Raw genomic sequence first — 17,932 nt, 5'->3', positions numbered from 1 at the left:
GTTGGTGGGACACATTATCCCGCCGCGGCTGCAGCCGAACACATGTCTACATAGTCACCAAATCTAGCTGATGTTCAGAGGTCAAGCGCTGCCAGGCAAGATGAACATTTTGGAATACATGTGGATCACAACGTGACACGGACTGATGAAAGATCGAGGGACGTTTTTGTCTGTGGTGTGAATTATAGCAATCACCCCAACGTTGCTGGTGTACCGGGCCGGTAGCGGCTTTCCAGACTAAGCGTAGGTATGCCAGAGCGAAGCGAGATCCTTGGTGAGAGCTCAGGTTTATTACCCCTTCTACAATGATGATATAGCTATTCTCACCCGGGGGCTCCATCCTGGGTGCAAACAGTTTTATTTAATTATTTTTCACGGTAGACTGGGCCTCAATATAAGTTTGCTGGACTGGGAACTACGGTACCGGTAAGCATGCCGGTACCGTAGTTCCCGGACCGGCAAACTACGAGTTGTGCTCACAGGGCCTTTCTGCCCACCAGGTCAGACCTGGCGTGCAGAAAGGCACCCGCAAGCACAGCATGTCGGCTGCACCGGCAACGTTATAAACGGTGCCGGTGCATCCAACCTCCCCATTCCCATTCAGCCCTATGAGACCGAATGAGAACAGGGAGCATCTTTTTTCTGGCGCCCACAAATGGGCCGTAATGACCCGGTAATTGCCCATTTGCGGCTGCCGGAACAAATTGCAAGTTTTTACCACCAAACTTGTAATGAGGCCCACTGTCTTCTCTATGTATTACATGAGCCCAAATCTCCAAATCCACCATACCAAATTGAACTCATGAAATCATTTCATTAGTCATTTGCAAAGTGTCTTGACCCTTATTTTCTAGATATTATTTTAATAAAAATCATGATGGTGTGCTGATCATCACATGAAAAAATATCATGCACATGCTATCCTCAAAGTGGATCATTCCAGTGTGCGCACATTTGTTACAATTGCTTGGATCAAGGTTCATTGGTGAAGTTGCAAGAACATATTCCGTCTCTTGCTTTCAGCTCGTTCAATTGAGAGGAGTTTTTGTCTTCTGCAATGTTTCTTCATATAATGTGACAGTGGTACCTTCATGTCATTGCCTGTTTAGGCAGATACTGCTTCTAGTGCATTGTAGAAAAAAGATATTTAACCCGGCATTGCAATTGCTTCAGTTGTGATTTTGTAGTGGGGTAATACCACATGTTAGACAAGCAGAGCAGGAGTCTGGAAATGCCTAGACGTTCTCTGAATGTGCATACATTTAAAATATCTATTTGCAAACTGACAACAAAATCATGATTTTGTAAGTTTATTTTAACATTTGCATGACAAATTCTTAGCACATTCTGCAATTATGCATTGTCGTTTGGCAAGAGTTTAGTCTAAGATGACACTACTGTAATTGAAAGCAAGTGTATGTATTAACTGAAAGAGGTATTTTATTGGCACGTTAATCCATTTGTACCAGAAAATATCCCCATGATGCGCTGATACAGCCACTTGAGGAGATATCAACCATTAGATTCCGTCTTGTTCAACAAGACCTGCACATGCACACTCTAGCCACATGTCTGTCCACAATGTATGTAGGCCACTTGGAGTGAAAGGCAGTTCATATGCCTTCAAGCATGCATCCTTGCCGAGTGTTGCTGGACCAGAAGTGTGAGTAACTGCAGTTACAAGAGCTGTGGGATAGATCCTCCCCACCAATGATCTCATTATGTTTCCTCCAATCATTATGAATTATAATTTTTTATTCAATATAAATAACTCTTCTTTTGTCAATACACCCCACATATTTTTCAGGGGATTATTGGCCAGGAAAACCTGAAAACACGCAAAGCATGCAGTCGGTGAATATTTTAAAATAAAATAAAGGCATGATTTGCATTTTTTTGTAGCTCAGTTATATACAATATCACTGCATTGGTATTCAAGGGGAATGTGGTGAGGCCCAACCATGTAGTTTCACATAGTATCCACTTCTATCATCTATAGGCAAACCCCGCTAGCATCAGAACTGGAGAACTCAGGCACTATAATCTCACTGTTTCAAATGTGAGCTTTTAAAGTTCAGACCCCCAGATGACCACATTTGTTTCCATTGATTTTTGTGTATCTACTCCTCAACACCCATTATTAATACTATTGTTATGATTACAAATAATAATAACATGTAGTGCCTCACTGTAATCGAGCTTTTGTTATATCATTTTAAATGACAGAACTAAAAACATTTTCTGTCATACAAATGATTTTATTTTTGTAGTGATGTCATGCTATATGTGTTTTTGAGTTGCTTTGCAGAAGCCAGTAGAAATGACACATCCCATACACAAATATTATTATGCCACTTTCTTTGTCATCGCTGCATTTCATGGTCTATGCCATGAAGGCTTCCCAACCAACCACTCGCCATGTCTTCCTTGTACCCCAGTTAGTCCGTTCATTCTGATGTGCAAGCCATCCTCTGTCTCCTATTCCTTGAGGTACCCCATGACCATTTCTGCTTGTGCAGGGGAATTACTTTCTAGAGCCATCCAAACCTCTGGCCTTGGTGCCTTGAAGAGAGGATCTGCGCTGTCTCTTAGCCATATGCACGCATTTCAATGCATCGTTCCACTGCAAGAGTCTCATGCCGCCACAGTCGCTCTTGGCATGAAGGTGAGATGTATTTATAGAATATAGTTCTTTACTCTTTAGTGGTTCACTTTATTGATCAAGATCTCTAATACAAAATGCTCTCTTCAGTGCAACAATCCCACCCACAATCTGGGACAAGAAAAAGGAAGCTTTAATCTGAATATTTTGGTTTGTTTATAATAATAACATAGGGAATTAAAGGTGGTTACCTAACTTAACAATGCTGGGGAAGACACTGGCAATACTTAAACAAATGCAGGCAGTTTGTCTACAGAAAGGAACATCGCTCTGCTGTTATCTCACTAATGTTTCCATTCAAATTCACACATACATATGCAAACAGATACAGATGACTATTCGAGACACTAGGTGTCATCAACATCAAAATGTTGGCACACTAATTGACATTGCTTGATTTCATTTTTCTGTACCCACCATTCTACACTATATATTTTCTCTGTTTTCTCTGACGCCATTAACAAGTAGTGGCATCATAGGAATGTATTGCTTTCATATAGTTCACCAATGTTACACTGATTAAAATCTAAAATGTTGGAGTCTAACTATGACAAACTATGTGTTCCTAGCTGGGGCATCAATACTATTTGACATCTGTTGTAATGTTGCATTGGTTTCAAACAATTGTCAACGCGTGGGTTCCCTAGGAATAATTAATTCTGTTTTGTTTGGAATGCTGGGACAGCAGGGTCTACCGCTCTCACTATTACCAAGGAATCGGGTTAACCATCACAATACACCTGTTCAGTTAAGGAATAGATTTCAATTACTTTATTGACTATGGCAGAAACCAATCAAAAAGACTGTCATTCTGCATTTTAATTGGAGACGTCCAAGGCCACTACACATCAATTTGCAGGAGGGAAATCCCTATTGTCATGAGGCTATTTAGCATTTCAATATTAATGATAACGTACAAGGCACAAATGCCTTGCACTGTTTTCCCCATTTCAATGGTATTGTTTTTAAACAGGATTTCCCACAATACTTTTAATTGCTACATGGGATTTAATTAATTCTTGGAAAAATGTCTAAATAATCTGAGGTCAGAGTACTGAACAATTTGTGTCTTTCAAAGGGCCGAGGCAGGTAGGGAAACCAGCTAGCATCGGGCAGATTCACCAGGTAAACTCAGTGTGTCCACCTGCTCCCAAATTCCCTCCTGGGTAATCTGATTTGGCCTGGGGAAAGGCCTCTGCATTCGGGTCTTTGTGGGATAATGCCCTGTTATGGAGATTTACCCATCAGCATATCCAGTGTGAATCTTAATCGCCTACTCTCCTTTTGGACAGGCTAACTTGCTCCCCCATGATGCCCAAATAACTCTCCCTTGTTCTGATGTGTTTGAATTTATTAACCCAGTAAACTTCACATATGCAAATCCATTTGATGCAGGATTTTCGATTGGACAGAGCTGTCATAAGTTCCCTTCACTTTTTCACAACCAACATATGATCCTGCTTCTTGCTTTCATTGGCCCAGTGAATTTGGTGCTGTAAGAGGATGTCTTATACAAACTAGCCCCCTTATCTTTCGAGGTAAATGACGTTTTAACTGGCCTATTTATTTTTGAAATACTTCTCACATGTGCCATTGATGAGAATTACATATTCAGATTCATAATAATATTCTAAATCTGTAGGTATCATTTATGTTTCTGCCCTTTCATGCATAATAGGGTTATTTTAAAAAAGTGAATTATGCATAAATCATACATTTTAAAGGTGCCTTATTATATGCAAGCAATTTATAATGTTATACTGAATCCAGATGTCTCAATTCTTTTTCATCCCACACAGACTTCTGAACTTACAGACACTATGGGACTGATCACAGAGCTTTTTATAATGGCGAAATCCCATTGAAAAACACTCTGTGAATCAGGCCCTGAGTATTGCCAATGGTCACTTTAAATGCATATTTTGTGCAGCATTTCAAATAGCCTTTTGCGATACATCAAAACATATTTAGCTGAACTTCGTGTGTTCTGCTTACTGTTGTTGGAGAGCATCTGTTTTTTTTAGGAGGACATTCTGTTGAATCGAGAATCATTTTAATTGGCTATTTTTCCTTATATTAGGTGTAATGTGTTCCAAGGTCAGGGGTTTGGTGCCTGTGTAGGCATCTGATATTTCAGAATACACCTAGTGAACCAGACACTGGAACTGTCGACTTTCAGATTAGTTCAAAGATATAAGATCATGTGGTTTTGGAGTTGGAACTACTCGCATTTAAATGATATCTTGTAATTTAGAAACACGGCTTTTGTCTTCGTACACACACCTGCTCCTCTTATATTGTTTTATTGATGCAGATGGTGTGTTAATAGGGCGTGGACATTGTGGCTTTAAAAAAGGGCATTAAAGCCTACAAATACAGCATGTTTTTTTTTAAAAGAGTAATTTGTGAATTTCATTTTACCTAGCTTTGGCCTTCATTACAAGCTGGGTGCAAAGGGATACCGGGCACCGGTAATGACACCGGTGCCGGTAATCCCTTTGCACCCCATTCCGAGGTCCCTTTGCAGGTCCCTCCCTTAACGCCTGGTTTTACCAGGCGTTAAGTACGGGACCCGCAAAGGGATACCGGGGTCAATAACATTACCGCAATTTGTGGTACCATTATTGCCGCCTTCCCATTGTGCCCTACGCCGACCTCGGACTGGACCGGTAATTACTCCCTTCACCAAGCCGGAGTTGGCCGGAGTCGGACCGATTTTGGAGGAACCATGGCGCTAATAACGCCAAGGCTACCTCCAAACTCGGAATGAGGACCTTTTTCTCTACATTAATGAATAGGTATTTCAGCGCAATAAATTGTTTTGACCATGTATCTTTTACTAGAGAGTGTTACATTCAGTCAGATAACACCTGCCAGGGTGCTCTTTTAATGATGGTAGAAATATAGCCATATCAACACAGATTATTTCTGCCCTCAAAACTAGCCTCTGAAAAGTAAACCTGTGCTCAAAGATAGAAAACCAGATACTAGGACTGCTAAAAATGTAGTAAAATGCTTAAAGTATAATGGCAAATAAACAGGAGCTGGGTCACAAAGGAAATATGTTATGTCTGCAATTCCAGTCATTTGCAGTTTATACCTACATTTGTTTGTAAATGTTGACTACTCATAGTTTTCACAAAAAGCAATGCACATCATACTTATTCGGTCATTTAGGAGTTTTATAGAGTGCCTCTATTACCTTGCAGCCACTTCATAGCGCCTTCTCACCTGGAAATCAAAGCCAAGATAAACAGTTGATGAGCATACAAATGTACTTCATGGTCAGCATGGCAATATTAGAAGGGATCGATGTGTAATAAGTGGTGGGTTTTACTCTGGTAATTGTGTAATTAACAGGCTAAGGAGAAGGTATTGGAAAGAAGTATAGGAGGAAGAAAGAGGGAGGTTTTTTGCATCAATGATTCAGAGCCTATGGTTAATATTGTCTATTTCCTTGAGGTTGTAGACCAGCTATGGACAACTTTACTTGTTTACCCTTTTAAACCATTACTCGTCATTCTGAAGCATCTTACTTCTGGTATTTTTCTTTTTGTTTTGTTTCTCAATGTGAGCAAAGGGTGTTTTATAATTGGGGTCCAAAACCAATAGAGTTTTGTTCCGACATTTTTGTTATTTGAAATTCTGTTGGCTCATGTTTTTCAACTTGGCCGAGTGCAGGTTCTTTTCTCAGGTGTAACGGTGGGCCAGTTTCTGGAGATAACCCAGGTCTTTGGTTCAAATGCACTGTGGAAGATGCACAGGATCTTGAACTTGATCCTAGAGTTTTTTTTATATAGCTTGCAAAGTGTGTTAAGGGTTTGTTTTAACATGACCACGTTTCTTCAAGGTCAGTCCCAGTATCTTTGGGTGATTTGTTTATTCTTTGATTGTCAGCTTCTTTAGTAGGCAGGCAACAGTTTCCAACATTACAGTAATTCAGCTTAGCTCTTTAGTTCTCTAGCATGGATTCACATGCTCGTGAATATTCCCTGTCATCAAGCTGGGAAACCTTTGTAAAAAGAAATCAGTTTCACTCTAGACTGAAAGAGACTAGGATACCATGTGCCTTCCAACTTCAATCAGACTCTCCATCAATTATCCAAAGTCCTACGTGGTGTCATCGCTCTGTTCCCGGGCACCCCGGCTCAACACGATCTCATGTCTGGTGACCCCCTCGAAGGAGAGGGTGAAGGCCATCCTGGGGAATGTTCAGCGGCTGTCAACACCATCCATCGCAACAGTCCGGTCCATCAAATCCCTGCTGGGCATGATGTCATCCTGCATCCATATGGTTCCTTTAGGCAGGCTCCAGATGCGGCCTCTCTAGGAGTTCCTAGACACCAAGTGGCAGCAGGTCAAAGGCACATGGACTGACAAGATTACCCTCAATCAGGCATTGCGTCAAGCTCTTTATTAGTGGTTGACTCGGCCACATCTGACTCAAGGGGCTCCTTTCCAGTTACCTACATACCTGGTGACAGTCCCTACAGACACATCTCTGGAAGGTTTGGGGGCTCACACAGGGCAGTCTCATGCCAAAGGCCTCTGGCTTCCAGAGGAGAAGGACTTGTATATATACATCCTGAAGCTCTAGACAGTCTTCTGGGCCCCCAAGTCGCTACAGCCTCAGTGGTGCGGATCTTCATGGACAACACACCACCACCATGTTCTACACCTGATAGCAGGGAGGGACCTGTTCCCACGATCTTTCTCTGGAAGTCCAGTCCCTGTGGTGCTGGCCCATTCTTCAGGACATGTTCCTCATCCCCCATCACCTGGCAGGCACCAAGAACACCATTGCAGCCTCGCTCAGCAGGGAGCTGTGGTCCTGTCATGAGTGGGAACTCCAAGAGACACAGGCATCTCATCTCTTCAGCAGGTGTGTGCCCCCCCAGATCGACCTCTTTGCGAAAGCGGTAACTCCAAATGCCAAATGTTTAACAGCAGATATCCTCAGCCGAGGAGACTGGGGGATGTCTTCTCATTCCCGTGGGATGGTCTTTTCCTGTTCACCTTTCCCGCGATTCTGTTCCTGTTACATGTGATCAGCACACTCAGACGTTGCCATTGCAAGATGATCTTCTTTGCGCTGGCGTGGCTATGGCAGATCTGGTACCTGGACCTTCTCATCAGTGGCTTCCATCCATCCAGCTGCCTCCACTTCCCAACCTTCTCTCCAGAGAAAATGGAACAATACTGCACCACGACCTGGCGTTGCTGCGCCTCACGACCTGGCTCCTGCTGCCCTAGAGTTTGGGCACTGTTCCCTGCTGCTGGAGTGCAAGAAGATCCTGGCCAACGCCAGAGCTTCCTCTACATTGTCTTGTTACAGTGTGGTACAGGACTCAGAAGATTACGCCTTTGCTGATAACGGTTCCTCAGCTCCTCCAGTACCTGCTTTCGCTGGCCAAAGCTGGGCTAGCTCATGCCTCCATCAAGGTTCATCTGTCTGCCATATCCAGTGACACCCGGGAGCCAGGCAAGCTCTCCCTGTGGTCACACATGCTCATCAAGGAGTTCCTCAGGGGCCTTTTCAGGACTTTTCCACCTGTGAAGGCTCATGTCCCGATTTAGGAGCTGAACATTATAATTATACAATTATAACGTGGTTTTGACTAAGTTCATGGGGACTCCATTTGAACCGATGCATCGGGTCTCTCTGAAGTTTCTCTCTTGGAAGACAGTTTCCTGGTGGCCATCTCCTCGGCGAGTCGTGGGAGATCAAGGCCCTCTCCTGCAAGCAGCCGTACTTGAGCTTACATGCTCCAAAGGTGGTGCTGCTGACTTGTGCCACCTTTATGCCAAAGGTTCCTTCAGGGTTTCACCTCAACAAGCTTTTGGTTCTACCACTTTTCTTTCTGAACCATTCTACGCCTGCAGAAAGGGCTTTGCGTTTGCTGGACGTTGCTCGTGTCTTCAAGTTTTATATGGCACGGACAAAGAATTATAAGAAGAAGTCTCAGCTGTTGGTCAATTGTTGACCTGTGGGACACAGTAAGGCCCTGTCTAAGGCTTCCATATCCAGGTGGCTCTCTGGCTCTATCATGCACTGTCTTCATCTGGCAAACAGACCACTTCCAGGGCGGCCGAGAGCCCACTCCACCAGAGCCATCATAGCAATGACAGTGTTTCTCTCTGGTGTTTCCCTGCTCGACCTCTGCAGGGCTCCTACGTGGAGGTCTACCCCACCTTCACGAGATCTGCTACTTTGAAAGGGATTCCAGAGAGGAGTCCCAGATCGGGCAGCAGGGGTGCAAAGCAACCTGTTTGTTTGAGGTGAGTATGTTCCAGGGGTAAGTGTATTGCTTCTGTTGAACCTTGCCACCTCCTGTGAGTGTGTATATGTACTGCTGTGTAATTGTATTCATGAGCATGTGAATCCATGCCAGACCCCATGCTGGAGAAGGTTTAAGTTACTTACCTGTAACTCATGTTCTCTAGCATGGGTCTTACATGGATTCACATGCAAACCCTCTCTCCTTCCCCACTGTGGCTCTTCTCTGTTCATACTGCATCTTTGCGCATGCTCCCAAATCTGAAGATGGCCAGAAGGGATGGAGCTTAGGAGGGCGAGTGCCATTGGCTGGGGGTAGTATGACCCAAAGGATAATGATTGGCTATAGAGGAGACAAGAAGTTTTCAGTGTAAAGCGAAACTGCTTTCTTTTTTCGAGGATTCTTCGCCTGATGATGGGGAATATTCATGAGCATGTGAATCCATGCAAGACCCCATGCTGGAGAATCTAGAGTTACAGGTAGGTAACTCAAACCTTAACACAAGACAATGGTACTTTTTCTGGTTTGCTGTGTTACTGGGATGTTTACCAAGTATCATTGTGAGTGAATTACTCCTGTCATAAATTGTGTGTGTTTAGTATGGTATTGACTAAATCCATATTACATGCATAAGCAGTATACAACAAATACATTCACCATGAGTAGTTCTCAAAAATGAATTGTAAAAGGTTTATAGAATTGTGAAAGGTTTATATTGTGATTTCCCTTTTTGGTATTTCCTCAAATGTTTACATTTTAGGCTCCTAACTACACATGCTGAGAAAATCACAGCAATTTAAGACCGTCACGCCCTGACCTCATTGCTTCCAGCCCTACCATTTGTGTGTACGTTAAGTCCACAGATAAGTTTATGTAGACCATACCTACACTTTTAGGAGTACCCACCAAATTTACAAATATGTGGGTGTTGACGAATATTTAAATTTCCTTACCCGGCCCGCTTTCTGACACTTCATTGGACGCGCACACCAGCAGAAGTGGTTGTGTACACTGAGAAAATCACAGCAATTTAAGACCGTCACGCCCTGACCTCATTGCTTCCAGCCCTACCATTTGTGTCTACGTTAAGTTCACAGATAAGTGTATGTAGACCATACCTACACTTTTAGGAGTACCCACCAAATTTACAAATATGTGGGTGTTGACGAATATTTAAATTTCCTTACCCGGCCCGCTTTCTGACACTTCATTGGACGCGCACACGAGCAGAAGTGGTTGTGTACATTCTGCACACGTTCCGTATGCCGTACCACAGGAGAAGTCAGCGCCTCGCAAATTCCCACATGCGTAACATTGCGGCATTACCGCCATCCCTTCCTTGCTTTGCTGTTTTAGGGAACACCCCCGCTTGCCGCGCCTAGCCAGGGATCCATTAAGCAGCCATTTTCGAGTCGCCATTCGTTTTCCTACTGAGGCGTATTGTCCCTGTCACAGAAGATGTGAGAAAATCCATGGACACTTTTAAAAATAACAAGGCTCTGTCGCTCAGAGCTCAATTACTCCGAAAATAGAAAGGTGCCTGCAGTCTGATTGTGACTCGCAGGGGATGAGCCATTGTCCAAGCAAGTGTGACTCATCCGCAGGGCTGGAGTCCACCTACACAGAGCTGTCAGTGCCGCTGATTGCCTTCGCTCGTCCCCCCTCTCTAGGTTTGATGAAATATTCATGCCTTTGCTCTGCTCCCAGCCAGTGCTATTGATTTCTTGTGTAAACGCTGCTATATTTAGTCTAGACAAATGGAATGTGGACGCTGCTGAATAAATTGGCCGAACGGCCGTGCTCCTGCCTGCTTCTCGCTCTGGGGCTGGCGCTATTATTAATAATCAGTGGTGGTTTCAATGAGCTGGTGTGATGTCTCTTTAGTTCCAGATTTGCTTTGGAACCGTATCAGACACAATTTACTCAGTGAATGGGCCTGATACAAACAGTAGGTTAGAACATGTCTGATTTAGAATATGCCTGAATTGCCAAAAAGTTGCATCCAACGTATTTCAAAGAGCTAATATTAAATCTATGTGCTTTACTGTTAAGAATTATTCACTGGCTGGCCAATAAAAATACCACAAACAAAAAATGGCTATATCGCAGCACGTCACAGTTGTACTATAGCTTTATGGTTCTGCAATAAAAATACAGCCACATTAATTAATTCGAGAAAGTCCACACAATACAGGGTGTTCCTGGAGATGTTCTTAAGGCTTTCACAAAATGGTCTGGGTGCCCCTCTAGCGAGAACGAACATGGCCAAATAATTGTTCTGTGGACCGTACGTACCAACTCGAGAGGGTCTACAACCACGTTTAAGCTCACTGTTCCTTTCACAGAGGAGAACTATCCATTTGCATATCAGTCTAGTCCTAACCACTTGCGCAGTCCATCACCGACAAGATAGGCCTGTCGCCTCTGAACAAGAGTACCAACGGCAACCCAGACACGTGTTTCAGCCTTTGTGTCCTCGTCAGTGAGGTGAAGTTGTTCCACTCTAAGCCCAACGAGCAAGGGGTCGATGTTTGGATTTCCCTGGGTAGCTTAGGGTAAAACCCCAAGTCTCCAAACATTCACAAAAAGGTTCTGGGCCAAAAAGCTTGCATAGGGTTTTTAAGCCATTTCGACAAGCACTAACCCATTTGCTGTCTCAGTAGTAGCAGGGTATTGTAGGAGCAGCCCTCAAGGTATCTTGAGGCCTGAGTGAACAAACAGGGCTCTGTGTACCCCACGGGCAAACACCCATGGGACACCTGCTGGTGAATAAAACCTGTGGTCCTCAGGAGTAGTTGGCAGAAGAGGAATCCTTAACAGGTTTGCTGTAGATAACCATCTGGAAGGCTGTGGGATGCGTAAGGAAATCAAGGTGGCTAATGGATGGATACCAGCAGAATGGGAGGCGAGTACAGGATGGAAAACACACAGCATAATAGGTAGGAGGACAGTATTTAGTGAAGGGAAGGGAGATAAGTCAAAAGAGGGAGGAAGGCGATGAAAAGAAAAGGAACGGAGGATGCCGGAGCAAACATGGAATAACAGTGTCAGTGGTTAGAGAAACAAAGAGACGCAGAGATCCACCTGTGGTCTCACCTTAAGTTTCCTTGACGTTCCTTCTTTGTGACGTGGCACTATGGGAAGCGCCATGTTGGAACAGACTAGGACGTTCATGTGGGAACATTATGGAGTTTATCAGGCACCATCTTGAGGAGAAGGAAAGATACCTATGGTGATTTCCTTTCCATTTGTGCCACAAGGATCTAGGTGATGTGCAGTTCCTTAGAATTTGAAGCAAGTATTCCTTCTATAAGCAAGCATTGCTGCACTGCATTATGATCTGTGTGGAATAAGAGAACAATCCCTGCCTTTATTTGACAAGGGTTCTCAACAATGAGCTTTCAGAATGTATCCAGGCTCTAATAGAAGTGTTCACAGTAATCTTAGTGAATGCCAGTTAAATATCTTTGACATGGCATAGCACAACTTCACAGGACGCCTGACATTTATGATATCATAGAACTGCATGGTTGCTGCCCTCCCCATCCCTTCTCACAGATGTACCTCACAGATCTTCATCGCCACCTCATTTCATGAGGGTCTTCCTGCAAGGACCTATCTCTCAAGGACATCTTATTGGTCATCACTACTAACCCCTTTCTTCTCAGATCACAGCTGCTTTCCTGAGATGCGCTCTTTCAACACTTTCAGAATTTACCTCCTAACCTTCTTCCACACCCAGGTCTGAACCAGCCACCAGAGTGTAGTATCCTATGTCATTGTCTCCTAGCTACGGCATCCCTGCCTGCACGCGAGTTAGGAATGTTAGAGTTTGAAGTGGTGTTCGGAACGAGAGAGGTGGAGACGGGTTGAGGGAGAGAGCGGAGATTGTGAGCGGCAGTGCAGGGCGCCGGAGACTCTCATAGTAAATAAACACATTTACTCTTCACGTTGTCTCCGAGGCATACTTCATTTTGGCGACAAGCCTCGCCGGCGGCCTGAGAACCCACGAAGCCGCTGGGGATCTCAAACCGAGAGCGGCCGCTCCGAGCCCTCGCAAAGCGTTGCGTGGCTTGAGCTGGGGAAGAGTCGTGTTGTCCTACCGGAGCCCTACCTAATCCAAGTAGAGAGCGGATGCTCCGAATAAACGCGTGGGATCGCGTTAGTTCGTGCTGTTTTTTTTCTTGCTTGTGTCTTCACTGCTGCAGCAGCTGTATCGGTTTTGATTGGCTGCTGAGCCAATCAAACCACCAATGAGCATCTCGCACAGATTGTATTGAGGAAAGGGACCCTCCTCACTAACACAGATCACATGATCTGTATTTATTGGAACCAGGCAAATGAGGAGTAGATAGGAATCTCCTCATCCTCCTCGCAGTACTTTTTGAACACAGAATTTCTTGCAAGTGATTTGGAGAGTTGAATCACTTCAAAGCAGTTTGAACCCCACAACTGGATTTGACCTCATCTCTTACAGACACAATTTTCCAGAAACATGCAGGGCATCAGCATACAACCCCCAGCTAGTTTCCTCCCAACTGCAGGTCAACCTGTTGTAAATTGGTTGGAATGGAAGGAATTTTGGTTGAACTATGTTCAGACCATTGACCAGGAAGGCTTAACTCTGCTTAAAAAGAAATCACTGCTGCTCCACGCCTTGGGATTGGAAGGACAGAGGAAGTATAGGGAGTTACTAGAATTGCCTGTGGATGAAGCTGGGGATACTGATGAACATGAAATGCTATAAGACAACTATACAAATATTATACACCTGAGACCAATGTAGCTATAAACAGGTATAACTTCTACACCAGAACTCAAAAGGAACATGAGTCTATTGAAGATTATATATCAGCCTTGAGGGCGTTGTCACGCACATGTCGTTTTGGGAATGGCATCACATTGGATGAACTCATAAGGGGTCAAATCATCATACACGCAAAAGATAGTTTGGTGCAGGACAGACTTTGGATGGTGGGAAACCCATCCTTGCCAGAAACAATGGCCATTGCCAAACGTATAGAACACAGTCATCTGTGCTCCAATGAAATGAAAAATAGGAAACAAGAGGCTGTTCTAAACATGCAGCAACAGAATGACAAACCTACGTTGGATTCAGGAGAACAAGGCATGGTCAACACTCTTAGGACAAGAGAACGTGCAGAAAACTATGCAACCAAGAGTTGCAGGTCCAGGGGATTTGAGAACAAAGGACATCTTGGCAAGTGCAAGAATTGGCGTTGAAAACCGAACCCAGACCGAATGCCCCACAACTTAAAGAAGCTGACAGATGTTACAATTGTGGAAGAACGGGACACTTTGCCTATGCCAAGCATTGTCCTGCAGTCGGACAGAAGTGTAGTAATTGTGGAGTTAAGGGACATTTTGCAGTCACGTGCAGACGGAAGAAGAGAATTTCGGTCATACAGGAGGAAGACGAAGAATCGGATGAAGATAGAGTTTTTACCATCCGCGTGCCTCCTGAGGGTGAATTCAAATGCCCAAGCTGTGTCATTATAATTGACAATGGAGGCTTAAAGTGAAAGTTGACAGTTGTTCTCCATGGACGATTATCACGAAGAAAACCTGGAAAAATGTACTAGCATTGGCTCTTAAGAGCAAATTCAATGAATCTGATATAAACAAAATCCTGGTGGATTCGAGGGGTCAAAGATCAAGAAAATTGGCTGGTTTTCAGCCATCATTGAATTCAAAGACAGGAAGGCAGAAGTGAAGATATATGTTGCAGAGAAAGGAGTCAACATTATTGGATGCAGGGATCAGGCTGGTCTCCGTATCAGATTAGACCCTTGTGACAATGTACAAATCTTAATTGTCAATACAAGTTGCAAGCAGAGAGAAGAAATAGAGAGTATAAATGGCACACAGCAGAAGAAATTGGGACTACTGAAAGACTTTTCACATAGGACTCGTCTAAAGGATGGAACGGTACCGGTCACACATGTGAAGTCTAGACCTATATCATTTGCCATAGCAGACAAAGTAGAACAAGAATTGGCAAAGTTGGAAGCAGAGGGAGTCATTGAAAAGATCGAATTGTCGGAGTGGGCAAGCCCCATTGTAGTTGTGATGAAAAAAAATGGAAATCTTAGAATTTGTGTAGACCTCAGAGATGTGAATAAGAACGTCATAGTTGACATTTTTCCCCTCCCCATAATTTCAGAAATGCTAAATCGTATGGGTGTTGCAAATGTGTTCTCTACTCTGGATCTCTCTAGTGCGTACCATCAAATATCTCTGACGGAAGACTGCAGAGACATCACAGCTTTTGTTACTCCACATGGGCTGTATAGGTACAAGCGCATGCCGTTTGGACTAGCGTCAGCGGTGTTTCAAAGGGTCATGGAGCATGTGCTGAAGGGATTGAAGGGAATATTTGTTTACCAAGATGACATTATTGTATTTGGCAAAGGCCGATAGGAACATGACATGAGATTGAAAGATGTTTTGTTGAAATTGGAGAGCGTGGGTTTGAAAATTGAGAAGAATAAATGCAAGATTGGCATGGATGAAGTTGAGTATTTGGGGCACACAGTCAACAGCAAAGGGTATAAACCGAAGAGTGATGCTATGAAAGCGATCAGGGAATCTCCTAATCCTAGTAATAAATATGAGCTTAGGTCATTTCTAGGACTTTGTGAATATTATAACAAATTTGTTGAGAAATTTGCAAATGTTACAGAACCATTAAGGAAATTGTTAAAAAAAGATGTCAAATTTGTATGGAGTAATGAGTGTGATGAGGCTGTAAATTGCATCAAGAGACAAATTTGTAATTCAAAAGAATTGGGTGGTTATGTTTTTGGCAGGTTGACCAAAGTTGCGGTAGATGCTAGTGGTCATGGGCTAGGAGCAGTCCTGTCCCAAATTGATGAAAGTGGCAATTAGAAAACAATCTGTTATGCCTCCAGAGCAATTTCAGACACAGAAAGCAGGTACTCCGTTATTGAAAAAGAGCTATTGGCGTGCTCATGGGCTGTGAACTATTTTAGAAAGTATCTGTGGGGTTGGAGGTTTATCATACAAACCGATCACAAGCTACTCATTGAAGTGCTATCTGTGAAGGGTATGTGTAAGGCATCACCTAGGTTGGCTAGGTTGAGCATTAAATTACAGGATTATCATTTTGTGACAAGGTATGTACCAGGTAAAAGAAATGTTATTGCAGACTATTTATCACGGCTACCATTAAAGAATGCGGATTTGGAGCCAGAAGGCAATGAGGATATAGTGGCGGTTGTTCTAGAGGTAACCTCTAAGGAAAAGTGGTTGGATGAGTTTTCCAAAGACATAACATTGCAGAAGATTGCAGATTTCACGATGCTAGGTTGGCCAGAAAAGAGATTGATTGATGGAGAGTCTATGGAATGTTGGGAAGTGAAGGATGAGTTATCTATGGAGGAAGGATTTTTGATGAGGGGGAGTAAGTTGATACCTCTGAAGGTTCTGTATGAGGAGCTCATAGAGAAAGCACATCCTGGCATAACAGGGACTAAAACTAATGTACATTCTGCATACTGGTGGCCAGGTATGGATCTTTTAATTGAGAGATTTGTCAGAAACTGCTGGCCTTGCCAGAACATTGATAAAAGTTGTAGGAGCTTCAAGTCAGAACCTGTTGTCATAGATAAAGGGGAGGCTCCGTGGATGAAGTTAGGCATTGACATTGTAGGACCTTATGCAAGACTTATAGGGGAAAAAAGGTTTTTAATTGTTATGATTGATTATTATTCAAGCTGGGTGGAATTGAACGCTGTCAAAAAAGTTGATTCTGGAGAAATTATCAAATTTCTTAAAGACATATTCTGGAGAGAAGGTTTTCCCAAAACCATTATTAGTGACAATGGGGTTCAGTTCAAAAGCAAGGAAATTAAAGAGTTTGCCACAACATCTGGAATTGTTTGGAAGTTTTCTGCGTTGTACCATCCCCAAACCAATGGGTTAGTTGAGAGGTGTAACAGGATGGTTGTGGAGACAGTGGAATTGGCTTTAAGAAACAACATGCCTGTGAATGAAGCACTTATGGAGAAATTATGGAGTTTAAGAATGTCAGTTAAAAGGGGTTTGAATATGTCTCCTTTTGAATTGATGAGGGGCAGGGCTCCCAACACATTACTCACTCCAGAGTGGATAAATTGCAAAAGAGTGTCAGAGTCCAGGGAATTGAGAAATAGTAAATGCCATGGAGTTAATAATAGGATGTCATTGGGATGTAAACGCAGGATTGAAATTTCACCAGGTGATATGGTAAGGATAAAATTAGGTCACAGTGTGAGGAAAGGTGATTCTAAATACAGTAAACCGGTTAAAGTGCTGCAACTGCTTGGTAAGGCAATAAGGGTGAGTGATGGTTCAGTATGGAACATTGACAGAGTAAGCAAATGGAATTGGAAACTGGATTATGGTAATAGGAATCAACCCAGATAAGATCGTGTTCTTGATGATTTGATGTATAGTGAAGACAATTTGAATTTGGAGACTGATGTTGTTTCTGATTCTGTCTCTCAAAATATGGAGGATTTACATGTGAGAGACAATTGTGATGTTTTGGCTGGTAGCCAGGCTCCAGGAAGTAATCAGTCTGGGGAAGATAGTGTGAGTCGGAGAATAAACTCTTGTATGAATGATGAAAACAGGAATGTTGGTATTAGACATAACAGTCAGCTAGTATGTGAGATGGTGCGTAACCCTAGAATAAAGAGGTAACCGTTCTGGACGAAAGATTTTGTTATGTGGAAGTAGAGATTATGTCATGAGAATGCAGCATAGACACACTAATTGTGTTTTATTTTGTGAAGCGGTTGTTTGTAATGCATTTGTCAGTATATAGACATGTTATTCAGATACGCTTTAGTCAATTGATATTTGGTTATTTAGCACTACGTTGTTAATTTGTTGTTTCATCGTATTTCTTAAAATGTACTTCTTAGTTTAATTTGTTTCTGTATAATTAATATTATTAAGTGGAAAA

At 43.1% G+C, this 17,932-nt stretch overlaps 1 protein-coding gene across 13 annotated transcripts in view; it reads left to right on the top strand.

Moving 5' to 3' along the window:
* HDAC9 (histone deacetylase 9) overlaps positions 1–17,932 on the top strand; it is a 497,607-nt gene that overhangs the window by 230,311 nt on the left and 249,364 nt on the right. The window lies entirely within an intron of this gene.

The sequence above is a fragment of the Ambystoma mexicanum genome, chromosome 2q (genome assembly GCF_040938575.1).
Source record: "Ambystoma mexicanum isolate Mex_15411 chromosome 2q, UKY_AmexF1_1, whole genome shotgun sequence".
In the NCBI taxonomy this organism is placed as follows: Eukaryota; Metazoa; Chordata; class Amphibia; order Caudata; family Ambystomatidae; genus Ambystoma; species Ambystoma mexicanum.
The sequence above is the reverse complement of the archived record's forward strand: the minus strand, read 5'-3'. Positions and strand labels throughout refer to the sequence as shown.